The sequence below is a fragment of the Antechinus flavipes genome, chromosome 2 (assembly GCF_016432865.1).
Source record: "Antechinus flavipes isolate AdamAnt ecotype Samford, QLD, Australia chromosome 2, AdamAnt_v2, whole genome shotgun sequence".
NCBI classification, from domain to species: Eukaryota; Metazoa; Chordata; class Mammalia; order Dasyuromorphia; family Dasyuridae; genus Antechinus; species Antechinus flavipes.
Window position 1 is genome coordinate 528526019 of NC_067399.1, and position 23966 is coordinate 528549984.

Below are 23966 nucleotides of genomic sequence, written 5' to 3' on the forward strand. Positions count from 1 at the left end.
TGAAAGTGAAAATGCTATTGAACTAATAAATAGATCCAGAATCTGGTTTTATTTAAAATAATAATAATAAAATGAGTCAAAGGTCAATTTGATTTAAAAAAAAAAGAAAAAAAAACAAATATCCAACATCAAAAAATAAAAAGGGTAAAATCATCACCAATGAAGAGAAAAATAGAGCAATCATTAGGAAATACTTTGCCCAATTATATGAAAATAAACTAAAATCTGAACAAAACCAATGAATATTAATGAAAATATAAACTACCTATGTTAACAATTCAGGAAAACTTAAATAACCCCATCTTAGAAAAAAAGAAATTGAACCAACCATTAATGAGCTATAAGAAAAAATCCCCAGTGTCACATCAGTTCATGACTTAATTCTACCAAACATTTAAAGAACAATTAATTCCAATATCTTCCCAATATTTGGGAAAATAGGCAAATAAAGAATAGTACCAAACTCCTTTTATGACATGAATATGGTGCTGATAACCAACCAGGAAGAGCCCCCCAAAAAAAAAAAAAAAGAAAAGAAAGAAAGGAATTTCCCTAGGAATATTATTAATGCAAAAATTTTGAACAAAATATTAGCAAGACAATTATAGCAATATGTTAAAAGAATTATATACTACAACTAGATGGGATTTATACCAGGAAAGCAGGGTCTGTTCAATATTAGGAAAACCCTCAACATAATTGACCATATCAATAACTAAAACAACAGAAATCATATAGTTCTCTAAACATGTGCTGAAAAAACTTTTGATAAAATATAGCATGCATTCCTATTGAAAATACTAGAGAGAATAGAAATAAAGGGCCTATTCCTTAAAATGATAAGCAATATCTATCTAAAACCATCAGCAAGTATAGTCTTGCTAGATTAGTTAGAAGTCTTCACAATAAAATCAGGGATTAAGCAAGGATGTCCATTAACACCACTATTATTCAGTATAGTTCTAGAAATGTTAGCTATAACTATGAGAAAAAGAAAAAAATAAAAGAATTAGAATATGCAACAAAGAAATAAAATTATCACTCTTTGCAGATGACATGATTATAAATTTAGAGAATTCTAGAACATCAACTTTTTTTTTTAATTTATTTTATTTATTTTTTAAATTTTATTTTATTTAGTAATAACTTTGTATTGACAGAATCCATGCCAGGATAATTTTTACACGACATTATCCCTTGCAATTGCTTATGTTTCGTTTTTTCCCCTCCCTCCCTCCTCCCCCCCCCCAAGATGGCAAGCAGTCCTATATATGTTAAATATGTTGCAGTATATCCTAGATATAATACATATTTGCAGAACCGAACAGTTCTCCCGCTGCACAGGGAGAATTGGATTCAGAAGGTAAAAATAACTCGGGAAGAAAATCAAAAATGCAAATAGTTCACATTCATTTTCCCAGTATTCCTTCTTTGGGTGTAGCTGTTTCTGTCCATCATTTCTCCAATGAAACTCAGTTAAGTCTCTTTGTCAGAGAAATCCACTTCCCTCAGAATACATCCTCATACAATATCGTTGTTGAAGTGTATAATGATCTCCTGGTTCTGCTCATCTCACTTAGCATCAGTCCATGTAGGTCTCTCCAAGCCTCTCTGTATTCATCCTGCTGGTCATTCCTTACAGAGCAATAATATTCCATAACATTCATATACCACAATTTATCCAGCCATTCTCCAATTGATGGGCATCCATTCATTTTCCAGTAGAACATCAACTTAAAAATTATTTGAAATAATTAACAATTTTAACAAAGTTGCTGGATATAAAATAAGCTCACATAAATCACTAGCATTTCTTTGTATCAGGACTTCTTAAACTTTTTCTGCTTGTAATCTCTTTTCACTTGAGAAATATTTGTATGATCCCATCGCAAATCTCAATCTAGGTGTTTCTGGCAGCATTTATACATTCTCAGTGCAAAGTGTGCATGCTATGTATTCAGAACCAAGGCTATAGTGAACTTACATCATCAATATGGGCAAGTATTGCCAGAAACACCTCAGATTCATTAAATGTTTAATTTTGTATTAATTTTTGGTCATTAAGTTCAGAAACCTTTTACTGTTGCCAATTTTTTAATGATACTTACATTCAGTTATGCAACTTTATATGAAGTTGCAACCCACAGTTTAACAAGCTTTGCTTTATATGACCAACAAAGCCCAGCAGCAAGAGATAGAAAGAGAAATGCCATTTAAAATAAGCAATATAAAATACTTAAGAATTGAATTATCAAGACAACATAGGAATTATATGAATACATAGAAATTCACACAAATAAAATCACATCTAAATAATTGAAAAGATATCAATTGCTCATGGGTAGACCAATAAATCTGACATAATTCTTCCTTAATTAATTTATTCAGTGCCATACCAATCAAACTACCAAAAACTAAGGGGAAAGAACTGGGGGGGAGAAGGTGGGGTGGAAAAGAGGCACAGGAGTGGAGCAAATAAAGTGGGAGTCAAAAAGCATTTAAGACAAAAGAAATTGAATGAGCAAAATTATGGTGGTGATAAATCACAGGGTATGCTCAAGATGCATAAAGGATTTTAATTTGGATAGAGTACATAAAATTCATGGAAGGAAATAATATTAGATAAAGCTAGAAAAGTAAGACTTGAAGTCAAGGAACCAGCAAAAAAAGGCAAAAAGTTGTTTAGTTAGAAGTAGGAAGAAAACTAAGATATTGATGAATAATAACAGTTTCAAAATAGGAGAAAGATTAAATCATATGGTACATATAAAGAAAATTTTCACCAGATTTTTTTGAATTACCAGCCATATTTTCTATTTACCCTATTTTTCACACCATTCCTCTTCATTTCAACCTGGCAAGATGTAGCTATCAAGAAAGAAAGCTGTTTACAAGCCAAAATGCAGTCTCATTTTCTTAGTCATTTTTCAGTTGTGTCTAACACTTCATGACCCCATTTGAGGTTTGGTTTTGGTTTTGTTTTAAGATTTTTTTGGAGGCTTTTTTTTTTTTAACAAAGATAGTGGAGTGGTTTGCTATTTCCTTCTCCAGCTCATTTTATGGTTAAGGAACTGAGACAAGCAAAGTCAAGTGACTAGGGTCACATAGCTAGTCACTGGATTGGAATCCAGACCCAGTGCTCTATCCATTGTGCCACTCAGATGTCTTTCTTATAACATTTCATCAGTCTGGGTGCTCTTTTATCCTAAGATTTTAGAATCTTTTTACATAAGTGTGCTTAATAGGAAACAACAAATTTGTGAATAAAATAAGGGAACAATAAACATACCTGATGTTCCCCCAAATCAACAGGGTTTGAAGTAATACTTACAAGAGCTAATTGTGGTCCTAAAAAAAAAGTGTGAACCTGGGCAAGCCACTTAACCCCAATTGTTGCAAAAAAAACAAAAGAAAGAAAGAACTAAAAAAAGTAAAGGTGTAGAAAAATTGGAATGTGGGGAGAATAAAAAAATTTAAAGCTGAAAAGGAAAAAAGAAAGAATCAAAGACAAAAAAAAAAAAAAAAAAAAGGAAATGCTATTGACTCACAATGGCTTCTCAGTGACAAAAGTCCTAGACTGCCCATCCTCATCCCAAAATAATGTGTTTATTTTGCTCTGCTTAGATGTTTCCTTTAATTACAAATAAGGCTTGTGTTATGACCAAAAACTGCAATATAATCAGAGTTGATAATGACTGCCACTTAACAATGACCTAAATCCAAAGATTTAGTTAGAATTGTGAATCTCTGTCTGGCTCATTGCCTGGTCAAAATTTGCCCATGCTTGTTATTGCAAGGTGCTATAATGGATAAAAACTATACTACTATTCAGAAATCAGATTAGCCATTTAATTAATTCATGGTTTCCAATCTGTATGATTAAAGTTTCAGAATAGAAGACAGAAAGATATTAAATCATATGGCACATAAAGCACAGCCAAAAAATAAAGGGCTTCTGTATTCTGATTAAACTCCATGCCTTTCTCCTAATGTAGGGAACTGAATCTATTAGGGCAAGATAAATCCACATCATAAACAACAATCTTAGCTTTTCTGAAATGGTTCACAAAATAATTTTGCCATAAAAGTCACGCAGAAATGTGAAGTCCGGACTAGCTCTCTAGAGGCCTCAGGAGCAGCCAGACTCAGGATAAGCAAAAGTCCTTGGTCTTTAGGGGGAGAAGTGAAGGAGATGGACAAAACTGCCAGTAATTTTGCCAAGGATCCCTCCTTGATTTAAACATTGAGCCAGCCTTAATTGAGAGAAGAGAAATTCCAAACATATGCTAATAGAGTTATTGTCCAATAGGTAATTAGCCTTATGTGCTCGGTTTTCTGATTCAAGCACACCTTTTAAGTTTCAGCCCTTTACACAGAAATCAGAAGATGCTCAGCACAGAGGATGGATTCTGGGCAAACAACTGAAATTTCTCACTCTTTACAAGGGCTCTAGAATTCATCCAATTCATTCAGGTTGGCTAATGTTGGGAACAATATCACTAGGCAATGTCTTAACTAAGAATAGCAATGCAAGTATTCATTTTCTTTAGACAATATCATTGCAGCAAGTTTAGAGATGTGCACGGGGTCAGAGTTGAAGACAAGATCTGGTGCACTCTTATCCAAGGAAGAATTCATAGGATTATAGTTCTACAACTAAAAGGGACCTCAGAAGTTATCCAAGTAAATTCCTTCATTTTACAGATAAGAAAACGGAGGCTTAATGTGGTTAAGTGGCCATGGGTAGTAAGTATCAGAGATGCAAATAAAACAAGCTCTGATTTCTGTAGACATTCTGTAAAATTTCTGATTCTATAACTAGCATTCTTTCCACTGTTTTCTACTGACAAGCCAACAGTTTGATATTATTTTTGGAGACCTGGGCTTTGATCTTCTTGACCTGGACCAGACATGTTGCTCCCTACCTGATCTAGTCTCTATCTCTGGTCCTTCACCTGGCTTACCAGTTCTTATCCTGGGCTGTTATTTGTCCCTTAGACTTTTAATTGGTGAATATTTACTGTATTTCCCTCAATTTATCTGCCTCATACATAATCCTTCTGTGTTTCATTACCACTTTCCACCTTGGCCTTTGAGAACATTCATCAAATCAACACCATCATTCTTGAAAAAGGCCTTTCACTAACTATTTTTATGACATTCCTGACCAAAATGCCTCTGCCTGGTCATCAATCTCCTGTATGTGTTGTATTCCTTTATTGGAATATCAATTCAATGAGGACAAAGATTAGCTTTTTTTTTTGTATTTGCATCCCTAGCATTTAGCACAACACCTGAAACATAGTTAAGTGTTTAACAAATGCGTTTTTATTCATTCATCCATTGGACAAAGGGGGAAATGGTAAATATCAAATCATCAATTCTGTTGTTTAAAGAATTTGTGATAAATGATAAATTCAATTATAGAACAAATTACCTACATATCAAACAGATATTATGGCTTTATCTTATTGGAGCTAGAAGGGATCATAGAAACCATCCAAGCTAACATCTTCACTTAAATAATAAGAAAACTAAGGTCCAGAGAGGGAAAAGTGATCAGTATGAGAATTTCACCATGAAATAATAGCAAAATGACCGGAATTTGTCTGTATTAATGTAATATATACATGATATACAAATATTCACTAGGTTCTTACACAAAATTAATAATAATAATTCACATTTATGTAATACTTTAAGCTTTTCTGTGTATAAAAAGGAAATGCTAATAGTTGCTATTAAAATAGAAAGCTATATTGAAAAATCACCAGAAATTGGTTCTAATAGAAGTAATAGAGCTATGCTTTTAACAACAAACTTAAATTTTATCAGTGGCATTAGAATACTTTAAAGTGATAATTTAGAGAGATGGTAAATCATGTAAGTAAATTATAAATTTCATTTCTCTTCAAGGACATGTAAAGAGAAACTCAATTGCATTCCCTCAGCCTTTAGACTATTATTTTCTATATAACTCAGGTCCCTATAGAGTAAGGATTGTATGCTATTAGAGAAAAATAAAGGATTTCTTAATTCATAAGCCATGAGATTTGGATTCAAGCCTTAGAACTAGAAACATATGTTTTAGATGGTGTCATCTTGGTAAAATCAGAGATGTTTTCACATGTAGCTTATATTGATGCTATTTATATTGAAGTTATTCTAGCACCTTCATTCCCCTAATCCTTTGTGTTTTCCTTGAACCTTCTTGTCTTTTAGCTGATGTTGCTTGTGTTGGAGTTTAATACCTGGAATTTTAAAGAACATAGCATGACATTCTAGATGAAGATATGGGGTTTTTACTCTGTGTCTAACCAAGGGTCACTTCACCTCTAGTCCCATGAAGCACAGTATATTTTTACTTAATTATAAAAGAAAGAAGAAGAGAAAATAAGTGAATTAAGCGCAGCAGATCAGACCTATAGTTAGCAAGGTACTGTATCAAACACACTTAAAAACCAGTTCATTGCAATTTGTTCCTGAACAGACAATAAATGTTCTCTTTTAAACCCTCCTCAAAGTGAAAACAAACAAGAGATTACATTAGCTGATCTCTATTCCAGAGGGACAAATAGGGCTTTCTTTAGGAAAGCATTCACATAGAAGCATATGAGCAACTTCCTGCAGAGTCTTCCAAACAGGAAGAGGTCAGAATGACTACTGGCAAAAATTGCACAGACTGAATGGTCTCTCTCAAACAGACAAGTCAGGTGTCATGAGCCAGTGCATTCCTGTCTAAAGCAAGTCCCTAGGGTTCTTAAATACATTTAAAAGAATATTTTTCTGAACTACATGCAAACAAAAAATTTTTAACATTAATTTCCAAAATTCTGAGTTCCAAATTTTCTTTCTTCCTCTCTTTTTTTCTCCCTTCTTGAGAAGACATGTAATTTGATATAGATTATACCTGTGTAGTCATGTAAAATAAATACATTTCAATATTGTTCACTTCATGGGAAGAGGAAAAGAGTTGGATGTAATTCACAGGTGTTGAGAGTGTGGATGGCAAGAGACACTTTAATATTGATGTTATACCCAAATCCCTGGTTACTATATAATGTTTCAGTCCTGCAACTTTGGCATCATATAAAGAAAAAGAAAAAAAAGAAAAAGAAATTACAATAGAACAAAGGAAAGAGTGTGACAAAGAGTCAAATCAGGAAAAAACCTAAGGTGTCCAGTTTTTAGGTACAAGCTAAACTTTTGAACATGGTTCATTAATGAAGAAGGTTTTGTAATAATATCTAACATAGCTGCTAATAACTATATCACCCAAGCCTTTATAATAATAGCATTTATATAACATTTATTATTTGAGAAACACTGTGCAAAATGCTTTGCAATTATTATCTTATTATATCCAAGGCTAAACTTTTTTCTAACAAAAACCAGTTCTATAAGTAGCTCACATAGCCGGAAGCAGGGACCCATTTATCCAAGTTAAGTAGAGGAGGAATATAAAGAAATCTTTTCTCATTCTTTTTTTCTCATTCAAATAAATAAATAAATATAAAGCACCTATGGATATACACAGCATCATGATAAATGCTGAGAAAGACAAAGTTTATGTGAAAATCTACTCTTTGCTGACATAAAGTCTGTCTTTGTGAATACAAATAATGTATATAATACATTTACCCCCCATATATTTGTGTGTATCTGCCTGCCTCCTTCTCTCTCTCTCTCTCTTTCTCTGAATATATATATTACAAATACAGTATAACAATTGTAACCTGAGTCCCAATGTCCATTGTTATGAGATTCTGGTTTCAATGGTAGAGATCAATGTCTTATATCTGGATGATGGGACAGGGCAGAGTTAACAAAAGCAGAAGGAAAATGTTTCACTTTTTCCTGGTCTTTTCAGTGTCTTCAGGTATTTTCATTTTCTTAAAGTCTTTCCATTCTATACTTGCTTTACACACTTTTGGCTTTAGGCTTTTACAAAGAAAATTGACCTCAACTCAACTTCAGTTTGCTGAAACACGAATAAGACTGGAAAGACATGACATGAGAGGAGCTAGCAATCTCCATCATATACCTATCCTCAGCTTGTTACACTAAAGACTTTGGAGACTTTCCACTTGAGTAAGATCCAAAAATCTCTTTTGAACTGCTTTAACTTGCTCCTAATGGTAGAGTCCCTTCATTCTGTACCGTCATATATACCTTCTCTTATTTCAGTTTTTATATTGACTTGGATTAACGCGTTTCTTTGCTACTGATATATGTATTTATTGTGAAACTGGTATTTGTTAAGAACTAAGACAAGTCTTGAACAAAACATAATAGTAATTATTGAGTACTTAGCACATAGTAATCATTATCCAAATATTAACAATTATTATTATAAAGCTTAAGTACTCCTTTCCTCATTAATAGTGATCAGAAGTTTAGCTTGAATCTGAAAACTATATATCCTAGACTAACAATATTAAAGAAAGAAAATATGATTTTACCCTGATGACTCATTCTCTGAGAAGAGCAGACTGGCCAGGTTTCTGCCTTCTATTTCCCACTTTCCCTCCCAATAGAAATTAAAGTCTCTCTTGGAAAAGGGTTGAGGAAGAAGAGTCTATTCTCCTTCCCTTTGAGTCACACAATACCTCCATGCTACTTGTCAGAGATAGCTTTTCCTACAAAACAATACAAAGTACATAAAGAGATGCAAACAAAACACTGCATGAGGCTTGTTGGGGAATGACCATTAGTGATTTAGAGAATCAGAGAAAGCTTACAAAAGAAAATGTCATCAAAGATCATAGTATTTAATCATGAAAATAGAAAGTACTTGGAAGATAAGTGTTGGTGAAAAGACTCTAGATGAACCAGATAAGCACAGATCTAGTATAAACTTTAAGCTTTCTCTTGATATTTATATTTTATCAAGATCCTGCAATTTTGGCATAGATGCACCAAAAGGAGCAGGAAAGTTATTCAGAAAGTGTTGCCAAGGACACAGTTGTCACTAACTCTATGATGTAACACCACTAGCCCCTCTATTCTATGTAGCACCTTAGGATTTCTATTCAATACAACTTATTTCATGAGATTCTTCCCAGAGACACACATAAAGTGGAAAATTCAAATAAAATTCCAAGGAAAACCACTTAGCCAGTTTTCTAGCCTGCTGTATCCAGAAAATAATTCTCTGGCTTTTCTGAAGATAGTCTTTTCAACACAGTTCTGCAGTAAAAGGACCAGTTTAAGAGACCATCCCAGAAGATAGGTTTGAATAAATTTGGCTATAGGCGGCCTCAGAATAAGACTAATGTCCTTATTTGAGTTATTGGCAGTAGTTGCTCCCTTTCTGTCCCATAGATCAATTGCCTTGCCTTAAAATTAATTGCACTCATTTGGAACATATGTCCCGAATTTTAAATTTTTTTAAATTTTAAATTTAAAAAAAAATTGTAGGTGAAGTTTCTATTCTTGGCATTTATTAGGAATAAGTTCATAGTGGTTTATAAATTTTGAGCTGAACAGTACCTGAGAAATCATCATTAATTTTTTCCAGATGAAGAAACTGAGAACCAGTGAGGGTTTACCCAAGCTCATAAAAATCATCAATAGCAAAGCCAGAAATTGAACCTCCCAAGTTCTTACACCTTCCAAATCTAATGCTGTTTCCACTATGTATTTGTTCTTTCATCATCTAACAAATATTAATTAAATTTCTACGTGTAAAGTACTGTGTGTGCTAAGTGCACAATACAAGAAATAAGAAATTTGCAATCTAATAGTGTCAGCTTCTGTGGATCCAGATATATTCAGTGTGAAAATGTTTTCTACCTTTGCTGTATGAATCTGATGTAGATCAAGACAGGGGAACTGAGGGAGAGACGTGGGATGAGGGAGAAACTCAAGAGGAAAGGAATTTTGTGGTAAACTTTAAATACTAGGGAGAAATTCAAAAAGGTTTTGACATGGTCATTATGCTGTCACTAAATTTTTTTTTAAATCATTTCTAGTTGAGCCAAAAAACTGTTGGATATCTGGTGTTTTTTTCTCTTCAATTTAATTGAACAAACATTTATTAAGTATCTGCTAGAGGTAAGTCTCTGTATTTAGAGCTGGGGATGGAAAGACAAAAATGGATTGGTCTCTGTAGTAAAGGATGGAAGCATCCTTGTTGCGCTTTTCCCCTGCTGAGCTTCTTCTGCAGTGTAAGCACAGGCTACAAAGCATTACCTTCTCATTATATCTCTAAAAATCTCTAGTTTCCTTGAAAACTCAATTTCCTTCACAAGCTACATGAAGACTTTTCCTGGGAACTCCTAATGATAAGGATTTCCTCCCCCAAATTCTCAAGTATTTATTTTGTATGCATGGGTGCATATTTTCTCCTCCAAGAAAATGTAAGCTTTGAATAGGGTACAAATGGTTTCTTTGTTTTTATTTTCTCAATACTTAACACTTTGATTGACTGGTTGACAGAAAGAACTACATTAAACCGGGAGGATGCAACATGTAAGAAAATACAAAGTATAGATTAAATAATACAACATAGTTACAAGGAGAAAGTACCTTTTAGGGAGGGCTCAGGAAATGAATGGTTCATGTGAGAGCATTTGAGCTGTTCTCTTGAATGATGAACAAATCACTTAGGACAGAGTGAAATTTACTGACATACAACACACAACAAACTTTTCCAATCTTTTATAAACATTTAATATGTAATATTTGCCTGCAGTCACTTGCTTTATAGGACAAGTAGATGATGCAATGGACAGAAGGCCAGTCTTGGAATAATGAAGTCTCATTTTCCTGAGTTCAGATCCAGCTTTAGACACTTCCCAACTGGGTGACCCTAGGCAAGTCATCTTATTCCACCTCAGTTTCTCATATGTAAAATGACCTGAAAAAGGAAATGACAAACCATTAGTTTCTTTGCCAATACTAAACCTAAATGGTGTCACAAAGAGTTGGACACTACTGAAATGATACAACTTGTCTTACATGATTCATTATTGGGATCAGAAGCTTTTGACACATTCCTTAATTCTTCTTTATGAAACTATTATCATTTTGGATTCTAAGGTGACTCTTGACAAATGGTGTATTTTTCTAAAACTAACTTTGATTAGAGTCCATAAATTCCAGTCAAGCAAGTTTCTCAGACTATTGAAGCATGCTTATTCCCAATCCTTAGATATATTTCATAACATTTCACTGATATGTGATATGGAGCCATTTTCCAGTGTTTCATAACCATTTGGGACTTTCTGAAATTATTGAATAATTTTCTTTCTCAGTATGTCAATATATTAATCAGAATTTATCATTCCCACAGTGGAGAAATACTTCAGGCCCACTTGAAGTAGCATAAAATAAAACTTCAAAATATATTTGGGGAGTTGATATCTTAAACTCTAATTAATGTGATTTCAAAGTTATGAACTGGTGTGATTAAAAGTGTGTTGGTAAATATTTAACAACCACCTCTTGGTGATGGAGGAGGAAACATAGCACATCTTTAAGTTTAATCTGCATTATATGAACACTTTCTTAAGTCTAGATAATCAAAACTACAATAAACCAAGCCCTGATTTGTAATTCTTTTTTGATTTCTGAGGTACAAATGCTCACACTGAAAACTTAACAATCAGCTCTCCCAGCTGACTTCAGCACACCCCAAAGAGAACAGTTACCTAGACAGAATTAGTGTTGAATGAGGGACAGGACAGTAGTTGAAGAGAACTCCAAGGAAGGGAATCTAGTAAGGGAAAAGAATAGTGAGCCCAGTACATAGTGTTGAGGGATATCCACATTAGGATGGAGAGAGAAAGATTCATCCAGCAAAAAAGATGGGGAAGGAATAGTTGGAAAATGACAGGGAAAGACAAATAGCAGAATGTTGGAGGGGATGTGGGAAAACAGGGACACTGATACATTGTTGGTGGAATTGTGAATACATCCAGCCATTCTGGAGAGCAATTTGGAACTATGCTAAAAAGTTATCAAACTGTGCATGTCCTTTGATCCAGCAGTGTTTCTACTGGGCTTAAACCCCAAAGAGATACAAAAGAAGGGAAAGGGACCTGTATGTGCCAAAATGTTTGTGGCAGCCCTGTTTGTAGTGGCTAGAAACTGGAAGTTGAATGGATGCCCATCAATTGGAGAATGGTTGAGTAAATTGTGGTATATGAACGTTATGGAATATTATTGTTCTGTAAGAAATGACCAGCAGGATGAATACAGAGAGGACTGGTGAGACTTACATGAACTGATGCTAAGTGAAATGAGCAGAACCAGAAGATCATTATATACCTCAACAATGATACTGTTTGAGGATGTATTCTGATGGAAATGGATCTCTTCGATAAAGAGAGCTAATTCAGTTTCAATTGATCAAGGATGGACAGAAGCAGCTACACTCAAAGGGTGTACACTGGGAAATGAATATAAACTGCTTACATTTCTGTTTTTCTTCTCAGGTTATTTATACCTTCTGAATCCAACAAGAGAACTGTTCGGTTCTGCACACATATATTGTATCTAGGATATACTGTAACCTATTTAACATATAAAGGACTGCTTGCCATCTGGGGGAGGGCGTAGAGGGAGGGAGGGGAAAAATCGGAACAGAAGTGAGTACAAGGGATAATGCTGTAAAAAATTACCCTGGCATGGGTTCTGTCAATAAAAAGTTAAAAAAAAAAAAAAAGGAATAGTTGGACAGGTAGAAGGGCCAAAACAGAGCTGTGTCATGCAAGTCTAGCAAGAGGTGACGGTAAACAGAACCTAATCTTTGTCTATACTTGTCTATTTTGGATCCTTATACTTTTTTTTTCCCCTGAGGCAATTGGGGGTTTAAGTGACTTGCCCAGGATCACACAACTAGGAAGTGTTAAGTGTCTGAGATCAAATTTGAACTCAAGTCCTCCTGAGTTCAGGGCTAGGGCTCTATCCAGTGCCCCACCTAGCTGCCCTTAGCTGGATCCTTGTACTCTTGCATGGCACACAAGATCACAATGTCCCAGTATACAGCTAACCTGTATTTCCAGATCTTGATTACTCCTACCTGTGGTCCCTCTTGCTTTGCCACGTGGGTGATAAGAGACCTGTTGACTTAGTATAACTTTCCATTGACTCCTGCTGCTTTCTTACAACCAGAACTGCTTTTGCTACAAATAGCTTAGACTTACTTGTTAGCTTCAGAACTCCTTTCATGAGTGATTAAGGCTGTTGCCTTGGGCTACTTCTGCACCTGTAGGTGGGGCTGAGAGAATAGCACATGGAGGAGCTAAAACATGCATAGAAATCATTATGCTACAAGGCCACACATGACAAGTGCTGTAAGATACAATTATATCTAAAATTATATATTATGCAATGCAACTTAGATAGAAAGCCAATCTTGAAGTCAGGAAGAACTGGGTTTGATTTCTGTCTCTGACTATATAATAGGTCTGTGACTATTAGTGAATTGCTTAACATCTCAATGCCTACTGTTAAAGAATATAAATTACAGTCATAGGAAAGTTATTAATCTTCATCAGTGATGGGAATTTCTATCCTGGGAGCTTCCATATGGATAAAAACACAGGTTAGGATCAAAAATATATTTTGTGTGTGTGATATGTGCAAATACATACATATGTGTGTATATGTGTGTGAATGAGTGTATATGTATATATATACATGCATATATACATATATGCATGGCACATTTTAAGTTTTATTTATATTACTAACATTTTCTTCTTCGCTTTAAGTATAGATAAACCAAAAAATCATAAATCAAGTCCTAAATCATAGTATTTATTCTTTGTTGTTTAATCATTTCAGTCATGTCCAAAACTTCATGACCCCATTTGAAGTTTTCTTGGCAAAATTACTGGAGTGGTTTACCATTTTCTTCTCCAGCTCATTTTACAGCTGAGGAACTGATGCAAACAGAGTTAAATGACTGGCTCATGGTCACACAGTTAATAAGTTTCTGAGATCATATTTGAACTCGTGAAGATGAATTTTCCTTACTTCAAGCCTGGCAGTCTAACTACTGCACCTAGCTACTCTATGCTCATTTCCAAAGTGCAAATTTTCACAAGGAAACCTGGTTTCTTTGTTATAAGAACATATATATATGAATAGAAAATAGAAAATGGATATTGTAGGAGATGGAGGTAAAGAAAAAATAAAAGATATTGACTGAATTATTTTTTAAACTCCAACAAAAAGAAGCATTTGGAGAAAAATCATAGGGAATATTGAATAGCATAAAATCTTGGCTCAACACTTTTAAACATTCCACATGTATGGGGTGTAGTATCCTGTTCTCTATGTATGTATGTATATGTGTATTTAAAAAGTATTACAATATATATCCTATGCCAAAATGTAGTACAATCATTGTAAAGCTATAAAAGAGCTTTAGTTTTAGTACTATGTTTCTTTTGTCCATTAACAGTAATTTTGTAAACATTGGTTTAAGTAAAAAGGATCCTAACATATATCAGAGGAATCAAGGAATCACGGAATCAATGGAAAAAACATTCTTATGTGCTTACTATGCTAAGTGCTGGATGCACAAGTAGAAAAGTTACAATCCCTACTTTCATGGAATTTATATTCTAATAAGGAGAGACAACACATTTAGGAAATTTCAGGTGCAAGTGCAGTGGAAAAGCCCAGTGATCCTTGGATTCAACAACTATGTATTCTCTTTTTTTAAATGGATTTTTATTTTTCAAAATATGTGCAAAGATGGTTTTCAGAGTTCATCCCTGTAAAACTTGTGTTCCAATATTTTCTCCCTCCTTCCCCATCTGCCCCCCTCCTAGATAACAAACCATCCAATATAGCTTAAACATGTATAATTCTTGTAAACATATTTCCATATTAATCATGCTGAACAAGAAAAATCAGACCAAAAAAGGAAAAAATGAGAAAAAAAAAAAAGCCAACAACAAACATGAAAATACTATGTTGTGATCCACATTCAGTCCCCATAGTCCCATCTTTGGGTGTAGATGGCTCTCTTTAGATCATCGCATAATCTTGTTGTGTATAATGTTCTTTTGGTTTTACTCACTTCACTTAGCATAAGTTCATATAAGTCTCTCCAGGCCTCTCTGAAATCATCCTGCTGGTCATTTCTTACAGAAAAATAGTATTTCATAACATCTACGTACCATAACTTATTTAGCCATTCTCCAATTGATGAGCATCCACTCAGTTTGCAGTTTCTTGCTACCACAAAAAAGGCTGCCAAAAACATTTTTCCATATGTGGGACTCTTTCCTTCCTTATATATCTCTTTGGGATATAATCCCAATAGAAACACTGCTGGATAAAAAGTATGCACAATTATAGCCCTCTGGGATAGTGCTAAATTTATGCTACAGAATGATTGGATCAGTTCACAACTCCACCAACAATGTATTAGTGTCCTGGAAGCAATGTATCTTCTTTAGTATCATTTCCTTTCATGAAATCATATCTATTTTTGATGTTGAATAATTTTACTCTGCTAAGGACTTCAGTGGTATAAAGATTCGTTTCTGGGTCTTTATTGGATGTAGTTCTTCCCAGAACTCTTAACCTCAGGGTCCTATGCTATCTCCTTGGAGGTCTCAGAGAAAGAGGTGGTTGAAGTGGTGGCAATCAGTGGTTTGTTGCACCCTTTTTATGTTGCTTCTTGTCTCTCCCTTAGGTTTTAATTTCTTAGTGAGAGACAATTTAACATAGAGGTTAGAGAGCTAGCCTTAGAGTCTGGAAAATCTGTGTTCAAGTTCTGCTTCTGACCCGTGCAATCTATGGGATCCTGGATAAATCATTTACCACCTCAATAGCTCAGACAACTCTTTAAGACTCCAAGTTACAAGATATTTGCTGATTTGTGCTGATAGATGGAATTCCTTTTCCAGGAATTCTATATACTTATGACTTATAGCACTAAAATTCGGTCATAGCTGCATTCCTTTGTTGAATATAATTTTTTGTGATCAGTAAAGAATGTGTTTAATATTTCTGATTTTCTGTATTTGTAAATTTATCCATTTTGTAAAGGTACCACACACAAATAACTTAAGATATATATATACTCCTTTTTATTCCTATTCAATAATTATCAAAAATCTATCATATCTAACTTTTCTGAAATTCTATTCCTTAACTTCTTCTTTATTTTTGTTAGATTTGCCTTGGTCTGAAAAGGATTATATTGACGTCCCCAACTATTATTATTGTCCATTTCTCTTTGTCACTCATTTAAATTTTCCTGCGAGTAGTTAGATGCCCAGTCATTTGGTACATTTATGTTTAACATTGATATTAATTCATTGTCTGGTACATTTATGTTTAGCATTGACATTAATTCCTATGGCACCTGCTGCAACTCCAGTTTTCTTTATTGTTTCTCCTTTAAGATAGAAGGTTGCATGTGGTTGAAATGACTTGGCGTCAGTCAGACAGGAACTGTAGGCTCTACAGACCTGGACAACTTGTCTCCTCAGTGACCTTGTTTTATGTACTTTCCTTTAGCTACTGATTTTGATTCTGGCTTCTCTGTTTCATTTTCCATGGTTCTATGTTCTTCCTGCCTTTGATTTGAACATTTTTCTTGTTCATGCTATTTATAATTGTTTAAGACTTGTACCTGACCACTTAATTTTCATATTTTGACTTTATCCCTGTTTGGCATCTAATGGACTCTTCTGTTTTTTCTAGCAGTTCATAGAAACTGTTGGATAGCTCTAGCCATTAGCCCCTTGGTTCCTACAGTTTTTCAATCAGATTCTGATGGTATTTCATCATTTCTTTTTATCTGTTCACTGGGCATACTCAATTATCTATACATAAAGTTTAGAGAACAGTTTTTTAGGTGGTTAACAGTATAAACCCAAAAAAAATTTTTAAAGAGTTATCCTAGAAGCCATGTTAGCAATCAATAGGAATGGGTATCAAACATAATTCATGCTTTATGCCAAGATTTAAGAAACCTTGATAATCAGAGACTATCTACCATATTAAATGCATCCTCTCCATCAATCTGATATACATGTTTAATTAAAAATGATTTCGCCATCTGTCCAAATGCTGCAGGGGGCAATTTTAATTGATTGTTTCAGTTTTTCTGCATGATGAATAAATAGGACTAAAGCTTACAACTCTGGAGCCAAATTAGGATTTGCCAGATTAATAAACAGAGAATTTTCTAGTAGAAAAGAATTTAATTATTTTAGATCTCAACAACTTGCATTTAAAATATATAAGTGAATTATAAGAACAGAATGTATGCTAATTCGCTTTTAGGACTATAACCTTATGTGCAAAAAGTTCTAAGGATCACATGGGTCTCTATTTAACAGTAGTATGATATCTGATAATTTCTTTAAGACTAAGTCTGAACGTGATCTCAAAACACAAACTTTTAATTTATATCACAGGGAAAGAGAAACCATAAGGGTAGGACTTTTCTAATTAAGTAAGTGCCATTTGGAGACTTCTCTAGGCCCTTAAGAAAACCTTATATTTTGAGACTACCACTTGTGAAACAAAATCCCAAATTCAGAATATCAAAAACCCATTTGTGATTGGAATAGCTGTGAAATTGAAATGGCATTCTGCACCAGGAATGCTCTACTTAATGCAAGCTGGAGCTGCTGATCAGGAATATGCTGTCTCATCTATAAAATGAGAAGGTTGGGCTATATGATCTGTAAGATCTTTTTTCAGCTGTAACATCTTTTATTCCTATATCTACCTTACTCTCCTTTAAGGCCATTGACTTTGTAAATGTATATATGGACACCATATTATTGGTTAGGAGTCCCTCCCCCATTGGGCTTTGTCCCAGGACAGTCAAACTATTAGCCATTATGGATATGAGAGTGTGTGAAAGATGAACAAGGTGAGAGGATTATTACTGTAATAGACTACAGGACTTGACTACCTTTCTTGCCTTGCCAAAGAAAACCCTACTTCTTATAAAGTGAATGCATAAATTATCACTTTAAGATCTGAACATGATCCTTTTCATCATCTGTGGAATGACATATCCCATATGGTCATGTGGAATCTGGAATTCACAATTGAGGATTAGAAAGTGATGAACTTAGGTTTGTCCATGTATGACAGACCTGGTCAAAAACCAAGCAATGGGACATTTATTAATTATTGCCTGTAGAAATCTATGGAGCACCTGAATGTGAGTGGTCCTGATATTTTTATTTTGTTTTATAAATAAATGAATGACAGCACAACACCACGATTGATTAAGTAACTATTATGTGCCAAGTACTGTGCTAACCACCATCCCACCATCCTTAAGGCATATAATTGCATAGTCCATTACTGGATTTTATTTAGGTGAAAGTTTTGGGTGGCAAGCCAAGTGTATCCACAGCTTTGTTTTGTTAGTATTATTTGATTAGTTTATCATTAGGATAGGGAAAGATAGAAGCTAAGCATATGTGTATGTGAATATTCATCTATTATACATATACTCATTTGCAGATGGGTAATGGTAAATATTTACAAGTGGTTCTATAGAAAGAAAAACAACATAACACAGTTTAAGTTTAACTTGCATTATTAACATTTTCTCTATCACTTTCTTAAACTTTAGAAATCAACAAAACAACAAATTAAGGCTTTATTTATAGTATTGGCTAATTTCTAAGGTATATATATATATATATTCACAGTAAAAATTTATCAGCTTTCAACAGTCAGTATAAGCTAGCTCCTATGTACTTTTGCTATATGTATATATATATGCATATATTTGTATATACACATACATGTGCTTATGTGTTCTTATGTATGTACATGTATAAATATGTGTGTGTTAATCAAGCCTGTTACTTCATCAGTGTCAAAAATTCCTGGTAAGGAGTTTTCTGTACTTCTGCATATATATAATATACATATATATATACCTTCTCTGCAGGGGGAATTCAGAAATTAAATGACCTTCCCAGAGTCATAGTCAATGTCAGAAGCAAGACTTTTACTTATGTCTTCCTGCACTAGAGCCAGTTCTCTATTCACTAGATCATATGACTTTTTGTACACATGACATTATAGAGGCAAGCAGTGATATGAAGAAGACAGGGCAAAATACATCATGATGAAACCACATTAACTTCTTATTAGGGAACTACACCAGTACTGGAAATTATAATATTGGTTTGGACTTTCCCATAATCTAGATTATGGCCCTGAGAAAGGTTACTAAAGGAATTATTTTTGCAGAATTAGCTAATGTTATAATCATGGTGGTAAAGGCCTAATATATGAAAAATTATTTCTGAGACTACCCAACTAATTGTCAATGACACATCTAGGTGGTAGGCATGTTTGACTGGCGATATTACATTCAAACTTCACTTCCCTTTTTTTCAGATTCGGCTCTCTTCTCACTATTTCTCACTACCTTTTAAATCTAAGGAAAAGGTTCCAAATGAGGAGAGACTGTGTTTAATTTTAATAGCTCTAATTGGACTTGTTAAAATTAGCTACTGACTCTGAAAAATGAACCTGGTTCTATACCTACCTATACTTTCCTTTATCCTTATCAAATACGCTGTTTCTAAACCTAGGGCACATGTCATCCTATTCCTTTGTAGTTTTTCATAAATTCAAGCAGAGATTGGTTACTTCTCCCAAATGTTTCCATTATTTCTACTTATACAATCAGTTCTTCCTTGTGGATATCAGAATCAGGTCCAGAACAGCATTTCCTCTTATTACTTTCTTCATCTTTTGAAGGATGAAATCATTGCTAATTTTATGGTGGATATAAATAGGTAAATCACATTACCAAAAATTTCTTGAATAAAGGAGATTTTGCAAAAGAAATCATTAAGCACACATATGACTGTAAAAGAAGGTGTTTTGTATGTTGGGAAAAACTGGGACACTGATGCATTGTTGGTGAAACTGTGAACAGATCCAACCATTCTGGAGCGAAATTTGCAACTATGCTCAAAAAGTTATCACACTGTGTTTACTCTTTAATCCAGCTGTGTTACTACTGGGCCTATATCCCAAAGAGATCTTAAAGAAGAGAAAGGGACCCACATATGCAAAAATGTTTGTGGCAGCCCTTTTTGTAGTGACTAGAAACTGGAAACTGAGTGGATGCTCGTCAGTTGGGGAATGGCTGAATAAATTGTGGTATATGAATGTTATGGAATATTATTGTTCTGTAAGAAATGACCCGACGGATAATTTCAGAAAGATCTGGAGAGACTTACATGAACTGATGCTGAGTGAATTGAGCAAGACCAGGAGATCATTATACACAGCAACAAGACTATACGACCATCAATTCTAATGGATGGGGCTCTCTTCAACAATGAGATGATTCAAACCAGTTCCAATAGTTCAGTAATGAAAAAGCCATATACTCCCAGAGAAAGAACTGTGGGAACTGAGTGTGGACTACAACATAGCATTCTCACTCTTTCTGTTATTTGCTTGCATTTTGATTTCTTTCTCAAGCTTTTTTTCCTTCTTGATCCGATTTTTCTTGTGCAGCAAGATAACTGCATAAACATGTATGCATATGTTGGATTTAACATATATTTTAACATATTTAACATATATTGTACTACCTGCCATCTAGGGGAGAGGGTGGGAGGATGAAGGGGAAAATTTGGAACAGTAGGTTTTGCAAGGGTCAATTTGAAAAATTATCCATATGTTTTGTAAATAAAAAGCTTTAATAAAATTTAAAATATATATATAAAATCCTACCTGTCAGAGCTGTTATGAAAATAAAATGAAATAATGTTTGTAAAGTAAAAATAAGGAAGGTATTCTGTGTGGCAAGAGCAAGGAATAACAGCCCCATTGTTGCATTGGAAAAGAACTTCAAAGGCTGCCAGCATACTGGGTGGATACTTTTTGGGGTTTTATGGAAGAATGTATAGGAGGCATCATGAAAGTGACAGTTAAATTACCTGACTTCTAGGGTCCCTTCTTGCTCTATGATCTCTGTTATAGACAAGAATCACAAAGAGTGAGAAGGTATGGAAAAAATTACCTACATTTAGAAAAGGGGAGAAAGTTGTTCCATAAGGAATGTGCTATGTGCTTTATAATATCTCTAGCTACTTTCTGGGTAACTACATACTCAGTAGTTATATGTGTATGATTTTAAGTAAAAATTAGTATTTAAAAAAGTCTTGGACAAAATTTTGGAATCATTAACGATGGCATCACTTGTAGATATAATCAAAATAAATAATTTGCCCATTTGTCCATTATTTTGATTAACCCAAATCAGTTGAAATTCTCATTACAAATTGTTACAAAACTGATTAAAGCAATTTGTATTTCCCTTATGGTTTTATTTTGAAAAGATGGATAGTGCAGGAAGAAAATATGAATTTATATAGTACCTACTTTATGCCAGACATTGTGCTAAGTATCTTATACAAATATCTCATTTGCTCTTCACAACTCTGAGGGAGATACTGTTATTATTCCCATTTTACAATTGGGTAAATTGAGACCAAGAGAAAGTAAGTGACATGCCCAGGTTCACACAGCTACTAAGAAGTATCTGAGACTGGATTTGAACTCAGGTCTTTTTTTCTCCAAGCCTAGTGCTCTATCTACCTTGCTGTCTATACCACCCAGCTCCCCTAGAAAGATTCACTGAAAGAAAATCCAGAAACAGAAAAAAAATTATCACTAAATATAATTCCATTTCATCCAGACTGTTGGAGAAAAGTAACCATATTACAGTATAAACAATTTATTAAAAATCTAGATTTTAAAATTGACTAAAATTGAAGTTGAAGTATTTGGTAAATTTATAAGACAATAATGAGAAATGCAAATCAAAACAATTTTGAGACTTCCTCTTTCAACAAACTGTCAAAGATAACACAAGATGTTAATGTTGGCAGGCTCATGGAAGAACTAATAACATTAATGAATGCATTGATGGTAGAATGGTGAATTGATACAATTCTTCTGGAAAGACATGCCCAGAGAAGGTTACTGACCAAAAAAAAAAGTCCCAAAATATAACAAATATTTTGTAACAGCACTTTATTGTGGTATCAAAAAAGTAAAAATATAATAGATTCTCACTGATTGGGAAACAACTAAACACATTGTGGTATCTGAATATAATAGCATATTAACTAGGCTGTTGAGAAAAGATGAACATAATGGAAAGAGTATCATGAAAATTCATAGGTATCCATGCAAAGTGAAATAAACAAAACCAAGAAAATAATATATTCAATGACTCCAACAATGTAAATAGAAATAATAATAACCAAATAAGAAAATCAAAACTGAATGATGCAGAAAATTGTAATGATCAATTGTGGCACCAAATAAGAGCTATAAGACATCTCCCCAAATCCTTTGAAGAAAGGAGGTCTAGGGATATAACATCAGACTTTTTTTGACCTGTTAGTTAGTTTTGAAGAACTTTTTTTTCTTCCATCTTAAAAAAATTTCTTTATTATAAAGTATAACTCTCTGGTAGGGCCTAGGAAGAGGGATATAGTGGGAAATGCAGATTTTTATAAAGAGAAAAGAGACCAATAGACATTTATTTTTTAATTGCTATAGTATTTTATTTTTCCAGTTACATGTAAAGATAGTTTTCAACTTTTTGTAAGATTTTGAGTTCCAATTTTTTTTCTTCTTCCTTCCCTTTCCTCTCTCCTTCCCAAGACAGCAACCAATCTGATACAGGTTATACATGCACAATTTTAAAAAGCATATTTCAATATTAGTCACATTGTGAAAAAAATTAAAATAAAAGTGGAAAATCGTGAGAAAAAAGGCAAACAAAAAAGAGAGAGAAAGTGAAAAGTGTGCTTTGATGTGCATTCAGTATCTATAGTTCTCTCTATAAATGCAGATGATATTTTCCATTCCAAGAAATTGTCTTGTATCACTGTATTGCTGAGAAGAACAAAGTCTATCATAGTTAATCATCTCATAATCTTGCTGTTACTTGCTTCTGGTTCTGCTTACTTCACTCAGCATCAGTTCATGTAAGTCTTTGTAGGCTATTATTCTGAAATCAGCCTGTTTACCATTTCTTAGAAAACAATAATATTCCATTACCTTCATATGCTATCATTTATTTAGCCATTCCCCAATGGATGGGCATCCACTCAGTTTCTAGTTCCTTGCCACGACAAAAAGAGCTGCTACAAACATCTTTGCACATATGGGTCCTTTCCCCTCTTTGATGATCTCTTTGGGATACAAACCTATAGTGACACAGTTTCATAGTTAATGGTAAATTTAAAAAAAATATAAATTATATCATATATGTTCTCATTTTATACTTTAAAATGTCAACTTTCTACTTCCAGGTATATAAATTGTGCTTTGTATGTTTTATACAGAAGGTCAGTATCACCAAATCATCTTACCTGTTCCTACCAATCTATTATGTGTTCAGAAACTATCTTTAAAACTTGTCTAAATAAAAGCATAAATAGCAAGATAGATCTCCTTCAAAAACTATCAAAGGAATCAAAGTATAATATAAAGAAGTTGTAATTATTTTACTAGAACCCTCCTTTGCTAATAAGGTTAATTAATAACTGATTGAAATGGAAAAATAGAGAATTCTTTAGCAATGACATAAAGATTGGGCAGTAATGACAATGAAGAACTCTGTTATCTATATCCAAGAGTTTATATTGGAACATGAATGTTAATTATGATTACATTCATATCTGTGAACAAGTATTTCAGGCAAGAATTTGAAAAAACTTAATGTTTTTCCCAGGATTTAGAGCTAGAAGGAACCTTATCTATTTCTAGACCAACCTTTTCATTATACAAATGAGAAAACTTGGGCCTAAAAAGATAAAGTCACTTACCTAAGGTCACATGGTACTCAAAAATGAAATACAGCTATCTTTCTTAATCAACTGCTATAGTTAGTGGAATAAGTTCACTATAGTTTAATAGAAAGTAATGAACTTGGTTTTAGAAGTTTAGACTGACATTGTATGTGTGTG